This window comes from Mesoplodon densirostris, chromosome 10 (genome assembly GCF_025265405.1).
Source record: "Mesoplodon densirostris isolate mMesDen1 chromosome 10, mMesDen1 primary haplotype, whole genome shotgun sequence".
NCBI classification, from domain to species: domain Eukaryota; kingdom Metazoa; phylum Chordata; class Mammalia; order Artiodactyla; family Ziphiidae; genus Mesoplodon; species Mesoplodon densirostris.
Genome location: NC_082670.1, coordinates 38,650,233 through 38,662,564, shown reverse-complemented (window position 1 = coordinate 38,662,564; position 12,332 = coordinate 38,650,233). Strand labels below are relative to the sequence as shown.

Genomic DNA, 12,332 nt, shown 5'->3' with positions numbered 1-12,332 from the left:
ACTTACTTCACTCTGTATGACAGACTCTAGGTCCATCCACCTCATTACAAATAGCTCAATTTCATTTCTTTTTATGGCTGAGTAATATTCCATTGTATATATGTGCCACATCTTCTTTATCCATTCATCTGATGATGGACACTTAGGTTGTTTCCATCTCCGGGCTATTGTAAATAGGGCTGCTATGAACATTTTGGTACATGTCTCTTTTTGAATTATGGTTTTCTCAGGGTATATGCCCAGTAGTGGGATTGCTGGGTCATATGGTAGTTCTATTTGTAGTTTTTTAAGGAACCTCCATACCGTTCTCCATAGTGGCTGTACCAATTCACATTCCCACCAGCAGTGCAAGAGTGTTCCCTTTTTTCCACACCCTCTCCAGCATTTATTGTTTCTAGATTTTTTGATGATGGCCATTCTGACTGGTGTGAGATGATATCTCATTGTAGTTTTGATTTGCATTTCTCTAATGAGTAAAGATGTTGAGCATCCTTTCATGTGTTTGTTGGCTGTCTGTATATCTTCTGTGGAGAAATGTCTATTTAGGTCTTCTGCCCATTTTTGGATTGGGTTGTTTGTTTTTTTGCTATTGAGCTGCATGAGCTGCTTATAAATTTTGGAGATTAATCCTTTGTCAGTTGCTTCATTTGCAAATATTTTCTCCCATTCTGAGGGTTGTCTTTTCGTCTTGTTTATGGTTTCCTTTGCTGTGCAAAAGCTTTGAAGTTTCATTAGGTCCCATGTGTTTATTTTTGTCTTTATTTCCATTTCTCTAGGAGGTGGGTCAAAAAGGATCTTGCTGTGATTTATGTCATAGAGTGTTCTGCCTATGTTTTCCTCTAGGAGTTTGATAGTGTCTGGCCTTACATTTAGGTCTTTAATCCATTTTGAGCTAATTTTTGTGTATGGTGTTAGGGAGTGATCTAATCTCATACTTTTACATGTCCCTGTCCAGTTTTCCCAGCACCACTTATTGAAGAGACTGTCCTTTCTCCACTGTACATTCCTGCCTCCTTTATCAAAGATAAGGTGACCATATGTCCGTGGGTTTATCTCTGGGCTTTCTATCCTGTTCCATTGATCTATCTTTCTGTTTTTGTGCCAGTACCATACTGTCTTGATTACTGTAGCTTTGTAGTATAGTCTGAAGTCAGGGAGCCTGATTCCTCCAGCTCCGTTTTTCGTTCTCAAGATTGCTTTGGCTATTCGGGGTCTTTTGTGTTTCCATACAAATTGTGAAATTTTTTGTTCTAGTTCTGTGAAAAATGCCATTGGTAGTTTGATAGGTATTGCATTAAATCTGTAGATTGCTTTGGGTAGTAGAGTCATTTTCACAATGTTGATTCTTCCAATCCAAGAACATGGTACATCTCTCCATCTATTTGTATCATCTTTAATTTCTTTCATCAGTGTCTTATAATTTTCTGCATACAGGTCTTTTGTCTCCTTAGGTAGGTTTATTCCTAGATATTTTATTCTTTTTGTTGCAATGGTAAATGGGAGTGTTTCCTTGATTTCACTTTCAGATTTTTCATCATTAGTATATAGGAATGCCAGAGATTTCTGTGCATTAATTTTGTATCCTGCAACTTTACCAAATTCATTGATTAGCTCTAGTAGTTTTCTGGTAGCATCTTTAGGATTCTCTATGTATAGTATCATGTCATCTGCAAACAGTGACAGCTTTACTTCTTCTTTTCCGATTTGGATTCCTTTTATTTCCTTTTCTTCTCTGATTGCTGTGGCTAAAACTTCCAAAACTAGGTTGAATAAGAGTGGTGAGAGTGGGCAACCTTGTCTTGTTCCTGATCTTAGTGGAAATGGTTTCAGTTTTTCACCATTGAGGACGATGCTGGCTGTGGGTTTGTCATATATGGCCTTTATTATGTTGAGGAAAGTTCCCTCTATGCCTACTTTCTGCAGGGTTTTTATAATAAATGGGTGTTGAATTTTGTCAAAAGCTTTCTCTGCATCTATTGAGATGATCATATGGTTTTTCTCCTTCAGTTTGTTAATATGGTGTATCACATTGATTGATTTGCGTATATTGAAGAATCCTTGCATTCCTGGAATAAACCCCACTTGATCATGGTGTATGATCCTTTTAATGTGCTGTTGGATTCTGTTTGCTAGTATTTTGTTGAGGATTTTTGCATCTATGTTCATCAGTGATATTGGCCTGTAGTTTTCTTTCTTTGTGACATCCTTGTCTGGTTTTGGTATCAAGGTGATGGTGGCCTCGTAGAATGAGTTTGGGAGTGTTCCTCCCTCTGCTATATTTTGGAAGAGTTTCAGAAGGATAGGTGTTAGCTCTTCTCTAAATGCTTGATAGAATTCGCCTGTGAAGCCATCTGGTCCTGGGCTTTTGTTTGTTGGAAGATTTTTTATCACAGTTTCAATTTCAGTGCTTGTGATTGGTCTGTTCATATTTTCTATTTCTTCCTGATTCAGTCTTGGCAGGTTGTGCATTTCTAAGAATTTGTCCATTTCTTCCAGGTTGTCCATTTTATTGGCATAGAGTTGCTTATAGTAATCTCTCATGATCTTTTGTATTTCTGCAGTGTCAGTTGTTACTTCTCCTTTTTCATTTCTAATTCTATTGATTTGAGTCTTCTCCCTTTTTTTCTTGATGAGTCTGGCTAATGGTTTATCAATTTTGTTTATCTTCTCAAAGAACCAGCTTTTAGTTTTATTGATCTTTGCTATCGTTTCCTTCATTTCTTTTTCATTTATTTCTGATCTGATTTTTATGATTTCTTTCCTTCTGCTAACTTTGGGATGTTTTTGTTCTTCTTTCTCTAATTGCTTTAGGTGCAAGGTTAGGTTGTTTATTCGAGATATTTCCTGTTTCTTAAGGTGGGATTGTATTGCCATAAACTTCCCTCTTAGAACTGCTTTTGCTGCATCCCATAGGTTTTGGGTCGTCGTGTCTCCACTGTCATTTGTTTCTAGGTATTTTTGATTTCTTCAGTGATCACTTCGTTATTAAGTAGTGTATTGTTTAGCCTCCATGTGTTTGTATGTTTTACAGCTCTTTTCCTATAATTGATATCTAGCCTCATAGCATTGTGGTCGGAAAAGATACTTGATACAATTTCAATTTTCTTAAATTTACCAAGGCTTGATTTGTGACCCAAGATATGATCTATCCTGGAGAATGTTCCATGAGCACTTGAAAAAAAATGTGTATTCTGTTGTTTTTGGATGGAATGTCCTATAAATATCAATTAAGTCCATCTTGTTTAATGTATCATTTAAAGCTTGTGTTTCCTTATTTATTTTCATTTTGGATGACCTGTCCATTGGTGAAAGTGGGGTGTTAAAGTCCCCTACTATGATTGTGTTACTGTCAATGAAATTATTATTGTATTCTTTCAGTATAAAGAGTTATAGAGCTTGACTAAAAAAGAAAATCTAGCTGTCAATATTCTGAAATTCTAAAGGTTAATTAATGCTTTAGTCACAGAAAATACCCAAAGTATGGAAAACTCTGGGGTGTGCTGGTTTATTAATAAAACTATGCACATTAAAACACTCAGTGATAAAAATAAAAGTGAAACATATACATAAAGTTAGTGAAAGCACTAGGCTTAAGGTATTGATTAGTCTCTTCCCTGATGTCGAAACTAACGTCCAGGGTAACAACGCCTACTCTCATAGTATCAAAGCAAGGAAAAATAAAATTGGCTTTAGCGAAAGAAGACAAGTACCAAAACGAGCTAAAAAATGTAAATATCAACATTTAAAAAAAATAGGAAACTGACTTGCTTTATGCTCTTTACTTTACAAAACTAATCTTGATTCTACTGCCACCATGTGTTCTCTTATGTATGAACACCCTAATCACGCCTCATAACAGGAATACTCTTTGGGCCTAGTAGTGCCAGGGCTAGGGCACTGCAGGGATTTTAGTCAGAAGATGTTGGTATTTTCAACCTCTAGAAGCTTCTACATAAATTGGAAAGTCAAGACATACATATGTAATAATGATCTAGTGCTCAGACTTCTGTTTTAAATAAGATTCTCTGCTAAAGGAAAACCTGGACTCCTTAAAGAAATGGCCAAATCCAGGGAAAACCTGGAATACCTTGCTGTGCCAACAGTAAGGAAACATGTCAGGAGGAAACAGGAACCAGCTTGAAGAAGCCACTGGCCGGTTAAGAATCTGCCTGACAATGCAGGGGACACGGGTTCAAGCCCTGGTCCAGGAAGATCCCACATGCTGCGGAGCAACTGGGCCCGTGCACCACAACTACTGAGCCTGTGCTCTGGAGCCCGCGAGCCACAACTACTGAAGCCCACGTGACACAACTACTGAAGCCTGTTCGCCTAGAGCCCAGCTCCCCAGTAAGAGAAGCCACCGCAAGGAGAAGCCTGCGTACCACAACGAAGAGTAGCCCCACCTTGCCGCAACTAGAGAAAGCCCGTGTGCAGCAACGAAGACCCAATGCAACAAACAAACAAACAAACAAATAAATAAATAAATAAATAAAATCTATTAAAAAAAAAAAAAGAAGCCACCGGCCAAAGCTGAGAACATTTTAAAGAGTGAAGTTATGAATTAGCTTATAAATTAAAAACAGAATGAATCCAAATGGGATAATAAAATAAGTTTGTGTTCGGGGGAGGAAAATGTCTTCTTCAGAGAAAAAGTCAACTAATAAATACATAAAGTATGACAGAAATAAAAAAATTACCATTTTATCATCACTATAGTAATAACTGAACTGATTCAGATAAGAATTAATGAATACTAAAACTACTAAGTGAAGATTGCTAGGGGAAAAAGAATTCTCACAGTGTCACACTATCACCCCATAGGTTGCTTATTAATTATAAAAGGAAAAAGATACTTTTAAACAGGGATATCGAGCAGACACTGCCTTAACCATGTAATCAAACATATCATCACCAATGATAAGCACAAATTCACATTATGTGCCCTCTGATGTAATACACTGAGAAAAATAAAACATCCATGTAGTATACTTGACAAAAATGATTAATGAACTTAATCATGAGGAAATAATCAGACAAATCCAAATTAAGGAACAATACAACTGGCCTGGATTCTCTGGCCAGTGGCGGGGGGGGGGGGGGGATGAGTGAATGCCATGAAAGGAACCGTTCTTAATTAAAGGAGATTAAAAACGGGACATGACTACCTCAGAAAATACAAATCAAAATTACAGGACGATACTATTTCAAACTCAACAGAATAACTAAAATAAAAAGACTAACATGACCAAATGTAGATGAGCATATGGAGCAATTAGAACTCCCATATTATGCTAACATAAGTATAAAATGGTACAACCACTTTGGAAAACTGGTTGGTAATTTCTTAGAGTTAAACAAACATCTAGGAACTTCTGCTTCAGTCAAGATCGAGTAACAGGGACTGGCTTAACCCTCTTGCTTTAAGCGACAACAAAATCAGACAAAATACATAAAACAACAGACTTAAAGACCCTGGACAAAGAAGACCTCCCTGAGAGATCACTGTCTTCTTACTGTCTTGAGACTCTCCAAGCAAACCCCTTGAGTTAAACAGACGGAGCTGAGAGTCCTGGGAGATCAAGGCAGCAGCTATGGTTCACAGAACAATACTAGCGAGGAGAGAACTGCAGAGAAAGAGAACCCTGGAGATCTAAAAAGGGATCCCCCTCAAGTATTCAGTAGAGTAGTAATCAGCATAGGTATATGAGGAAACTACTAGAGGGGAAAAAAATCATCTGAAAGGATTAGAGGGAATAGTGCCCAGCATTCTCACAGGGCTCCAACAGTATCTGCTTTCATCAAAAGGACTAGAAAAATTCAGTCATAGGCCAGAAATAAATCCACACATATATGGTCAATTAATTTACAACAAAGGAAGGAGCCAAGAACTTACAATGGGGACAGTAATTTCAATGAATCATGGGGGGAAAACTGAACAGCTACATGCAAAAGAATGAAACTGGACCATTATCTTACACTAGACCCCAAAATCAACTCAAAATGGATTAAAGACTTGAACATAAGACCTGACACCATAAACTCCTAGAAGAAAATACAGGTGGATGCTCCCTGACATTGGTCTTGGCGATGATATTTTGGATCTGACACCAAAAACAAAGTCAACAAAAGCAAAAATGAAGAAGTGGACTACATCAAACTAAAAATCTTCTGCAGAGCAAAGGAAACAAAATGAAAATGAAAAGGCAACCTATGGAATGGGAAAAATATTTGCAAATCAAAGATCTGATAAGGGGTTAATATCAAAAATATATAAAGAACTCATATAAATCAATAGGGGGGAAAAACCCAATCTGATTAAAAAATGAACAAAGAATCTGAACACATATTTTTCCAGAGAAGACATAAAGATGGCCAACAGGTACATGAAAAGGTGTTCAACATCACTAATCATCAGGGAAATGCAAATCAAAACCACAGTGAGATACCACCTCACAGCTGTTAGAATGGCTATTATATAAAAAAGACAAGTGGGGCTTCCCTGGTGGCGCAGTGGTTGAGAGTCTGCCTGCCGATGCAGGGGACACGGGTTCGTGCCCCGGTCTGGGAAGATCCCACATGCCGCGGAGCGGCTGGGCCCGTGAGCCATGGCCGCTGAGCCTGCGCGTCCGGAGCCTGTGCTCCGCAATGGGAGAGGCCACAACAGTGAGAGGCCTGCGTACCGCAAAAAAAAAAAAAAAAAAAAAGACAAGTGATAACAAGTGTTTGTGAGGATGTGGAGAAAAAGGAGCCCTTGTGCACTGTTGGTGGGAATGTAAACTGGTACAGCCACTATGGAAAACAGTATGGAGGTTCCTCAAAAAAACTAAAAAGAGAACTACCATACATTCCAGCAATTCCACTTTTGGGTATTTATCCGAAGAAAACAAAATCACTAACTTAAAGAGATGTGCACCCTCATGTTCACTGCAGCATTATTTACAACAGCCAAGACATGGAAGCAACCCTAGCGTCCACTGATGGATGAATGGATAAAGAAAATATGGTCTACATACACAATGGAATATTATTTAGCCATATGAAGAAAGAAATCTTGCCATTTATGGTAACATGGATGGACCTTGAGGGTGTTATGCTAAGTGAAATAAAACAGAGGAAGACAAATACTGTATGATCTCACTTATATGTGGAATCTAAAAACAAAACAAAACAACAAACTCATAGATACAGAAAACAGACTAGTGGTTGCCAAAGGTGGGGGGTGGGGGAAATGGGTGACGGTGGTCAGAAGGTACAAACTTCCAGTTATAAGATGAATTAAGTCTGGGACTTCTCTGGGGGCACAGTGGTTAAGAATCCGCCTTGCCAAAAATAAATAAATGAATGAATTTAAAAAAATAAATAAATAAAGATGAGTAAGTCCTGGGTGTGTAATGTACAGCATAGTGACTATTGTTAATAATACTATATTGTGTAGTTGAGAGTTGCTAAGACAGTAAATCTTAAAGTTCTCATCACAAGAAAAAAACTAAGTATGTGTGGTGATGGATGTTAACTAAACTTACTATGGTAATCATTTTGCAATGTATACATCCATCAAATCATTATGTTGTACACCCAAAACTAATACAATGTTATATGTCAATTATATCTCAATTAAGAAAAAAACTAGAAAAATTCATAGTCATGGGGCATTGGGTAGATTATTCAGAAGACCTTGCCTCAGTAGAAGGAATGATTAGCCCTAGACTGAACACTGCTCTGGAGTCAACTAACAAATCATAAAAGTAAAATCTGAAAAGGATCAAAGTGCTTCCAAGTAACAACTGCATCCCAGAACAAAGCTCAAGATTTATAGCTATACAACATATCCAGGAGCCAACAAGGTAAAAATCACAGTGTCTCAAAGACTACCAGGCAACAAAGGTGCAGTAAAATGTATCTGAAAATTAGATACAGTAATAAATCAATCATTTGAAATTGACCCAGAACTGACCCAGATGTTAGAATTAGCAGACAAGGAAATTAAATAGTTATAGCAGTATTCCATATGTTGAAAAGAGATACAGAAGATATATATAGAAAAAAAGAGAGATGCAAAGATGATGTGGTATGTATATATTAATGGAATGTGACTCAGCCATAAAAAAGAATGAAACCTCGCCATTTGTGACATGGATGGTGAGATGAGTGAGACAGAGAAGGACAAAACTGTACGATTTCACTTAATAATGTGGAATATAAAAGACAAAACAAATGAACAAACATAACAAAGTTACAGATACAGAGAACAAACAGGTGGTTGCCAGAGGAGAGGAAGGTGGAGGAGGAAAGAGATAGCTGAAAGAGATTAAGTAGTATAAAACTCCAGTTGCAAAATAAGTGAGTCATGGGTGTGAAATGTACAATTTGGGGAATATAGTCAATAACTATGTAATATCTTTGTATGGTAACATAAATTAAGTAGACTTATCACAGTGATCATTTTGAAATGTATAGAAATATCAAATCACCACATTGTGCACCAGAACTAACATAGTGTTATAGGTCAGTTATACTTCAAAAATAAACAGGGGCTTCCCTGGTAGCGCAGTGGTTGAGAGTCCGCCTGCCGATGCAGGGGACACGGGTTCGTGCTCCGGTCTGGGAAGATCCCACATGCCATGGAGCAGCTAGGCCTGTGAGCCATGGCCGCTGAGCCTGCGCGTCCGGAGCCTGTGCTCCACAACGGGAGAGGCCACAACAGTGAGAAGCCCGCATACCGCAAAAAAAACCAAAAACAAAAAAACACACAAAAAAACCTCAAAAGAAAAAGATCAAATCTGTGGTTACCAGAGGTGGTGGTTAGGGGAGGGGAAACTGGATGAAGGCAGTCAAAAGGTATAAATTTCCAGTTATAAGATAAGTACTAGGGATATAATGTACAATACAATAAATATAATTAACAGTGCTATATGTTATATATGTAAGTTATTGGGAGTAGTCTAAGAGTTCTCACCACAAAGAAAATTTTTTTTTTCTATTTAATTTTGTTATTTTATGAGATGAATTATTGTGTGATAATCATTTAATGATGTATGCAAGTCAAATCATTATGCTGTATTCCTTATACTTATACACTGCTGTATGTGAATTATACCTCAATAAGGCTGGAAGAAAAAAAAAGAGACCCAAATTGAACTTCTGAGATGAAAAGCAGAAAAATCCCATCCAGGGGGATGGGATAAATGGCAGATTAAGCACTGCAGAATGAGATTAGTGAACTCGAAGGTACAGCAATAAAAACTATCCAAAATGAAATACACAAAGAAAAAGTAATACAAACGAACAAATAAACCCACCTACCCACAAAAGTAAGCTGCAGGGGCAACTTCAAGTGACCCAGAAAAAGGAAGGAGGGGAAGGGAATGAAGGTATTTGCTCTTTGCAATGGATCAAGAAATCATAAAAGTGATGGCAATAATCAACCCAGTAGCAAAGTATATACCTAGTGCCTAGATTCTGTTCCCCATTTCCCACTCACAGGAATTAAGGCTTTTTAAAGAAATGGCTGACCCCAGGTTTGGGACAGGAAATGCACAAAATGAGCCTGGAACATTTTGATGTGCCAAATCATAAAGGAACTGTCAAAAACCTTGTGGCTCCTGACTGAAGTTAAGAATAAAAAAACTAAAAGAAAAAAAAAGTATGAGACATTTGGAGAGACTTAAACACTGACTAGAAAAAAGGACTTAAGAAACTCGTCCCCAATTTTTTAGGAATAATAACTGTGTTGGGGTTATGTTTTAAGTCTTTGTCTTTTGGAGATACATTCTAAAATAATTACGGATGAAAAAATATCTTTAAGATTGGTCACAAAATTATCAGGAGATACAGACAAAACAAGACTGATTGTGAGTTGATAACTTCTGAAATGGGAATGATCTATGAGGATTCATCAAACTATTCTACTTCTGTATATAGGAAATGTATCAAAATAAGGTATTTTAGAATGCAGATTGATTAAACAAACCAGAAAACAGAATTTTTAAGTTATTTTCATGTTCCTAGCTTTAATATTAACTTTCATTTGTTGAGAGATTACAATTTGACAATGTTATTTTAATTTGTAAGCAGTGATCTAAAAATGACCAAACATTCAGTAGCTTAAAAAACAAGAAGAACTGGGTAAAATATCAAAAGAATCTGTGAAAAAAAATTTTGTGGGAGATGGGTAAAGGAAAAAAAAAAAAGACACTTACTAATGTCAGTATTTTTTTTTTTTTTTTTTTGCTGTACGCGGGCCTCTCACTGTTGTGGCCTCTCCCATTGCGGAGCACAGGCTCTGGACGCACAGGCCCAGCGGCCATGGCTCACGGGCCCAGCCGCTCCGCGGCATGTGGGATCTTCCCGGACCAGGGCACGAACCCGTGTCCCCTGCATCGGCAGGCGGACTCTCAACCACTGCGCCACGAGGGAAGCCCCCTAATGTCAGTATTATATAAAGATCAGCTGTCCCTTAATCACTCTTCTCCCCTCACCACTCATGGAAGTAGAATGAACCCATTTATACTGAAGTCTGTATTAACTTCCTAGTTCAGAGTCCTGTGATACTTCAATATGAGAAAGGACAGTGCTCCAGAGAAAAAGCAGTATGCTCAGATACAATGAAAAATACAGATATATAGCTCCATGCAGGTATACCTGTGTTGTGAAAAGAGACGAGGGGCAGGAGAATGACATAATCCATTAAACCTTAACTCAGTGCTCTGCGTTTTATCCTTTCTAATCTCTAGAAGCAGCAAATAATGCAATAGCCAAGAAAGCTGGGAGACAAGTAGGAGGAAGGGCAAAGAGAAATGGCTAAGGATAAAGGGAGAAATGAATAAAATAGGAACTCAGTGGATAGAAACTACAGAGAACCCATCTGGTAATGTCTGGAAAATATCTTAGAGCTTGAAATTCAAATCTAATAAGATATTTCAATAGTTAAAAACAAAGTCTTCTTGCTTAGGGTCAAATAAAGGTACTCAGCATTACTGAGGAGACTATTTAGAATACTTCTACAGTTTTACTATAATATTCCCAAATTAATAGGAAAATGTGGCACAGTGAGAAACATTACAAGATCAAGAAATAGGGAAACAGACCCTAACGGCCATCATGACATCCTGTATGGTTTTATTTCATGGTTAGCCTTCCTCTCAATTCTTTGAAAACATGCATACCACACACACACAGAGTAAGTCATCTATGAAATGACCACAACAGACGTAAAATGATGATTCATATGGAATGCTTCTTGTACCACTTTCCTTAGAGATTTGGGGAAGGGGGGGGATTTGATTTATATTTCTCCAAGGAAGTAACTGAAAACTAACTTCAGAATGATAGATAAAATCTTTATGTTATCACCTGTTCTCTCTCCTTTTTCATCCTCTCTCCTTGCTTCTCTGTTCAAATCTCTAACCATAGTCCACATGATTAGAGATGGGACCTATGTAGCCCATCTCCTTAAAAAAAGATCATCACTGGCAATTAAAAATGTGCGCTAAGAGAAGCTAAACATGCAGGGAAAGTAGAATGATATATGCAGTGTCTTTTCTTATACATTTTAAAATAGTTTATAAACAGGTTTCAGACTCTCCAATCCAAGTGAGATTCTTCTTCATCTTTCATTCTGAAAAATGTGATAGGCCTTTACAAGCATAGCTGTTGCAACAACCTTTCAATTACTTCCGTGCATGTCACTCTGATATTAACCTGTGGGGGAAAAAATAGCTAACATTCCTTCCAACTTTAAAATTCTAAAATTCCGGATCAAAACATAAAACAAGTCAGTTTTTCCATTATGACAGAATGTGAACAATTACACCTGTTTAGATTTTAAGCATACATGTACAGCCTCTTAAATACTGAGATAAAATTCTTGTTTACCCAGTATTTCTTTTTTTGAAATTTTAATTAATTTATTTATTTTTGGCTGCACTGGGTCTTCATTGCTGCGTGTGGGCTTTCTCTAGTTGCGGTGAGGTGGGGCTACTCTTCGTTGAGGTGCAGGGGCTTCTCACTGCGGTGGCTTCTCTTGTTGTGGAGCACGGGCCCTAGAGTGCACGGGCTTCAGCAGTTGCAGCTCGCAGGCTTTAGAGCAAGGGCTCAGTAGTTGTGGCGCATGGGTTTAGTTGCTCTGCGGATCTTCCTGGACCAGGGATCGAACCCATGTCCCCTACATTGGCAGGCAGATTCTTAACCACTGGATCACCAGGGAAGTCCTTTACCCAGTATTTCTCATTAACTCCATTAAAATTTCTGCGCTAATTGATAAAAATCATAGAAGCTACTTACTAGTACAAGGTTCTTTTCTTAAAAAGTTTCTTTTGGGTTTGGTTTTAATT

The 12,332-nt window shown here is 37.7% G+C and overlaps 1 protein-coding gene across 4 annotated transcripts in view; it reads right to left on the bottom strand.

Annotated features, from left to right (window-relative positions):
* SRPK1 (SRSF protein kinase 1) overlaps positions 1-12,332 on the bottom strand; it is a 92,229-nt gene that overhangs the window by 26,337 nt on the left and 53,560 nt on the right. The window lies entirely within an intron of this gene.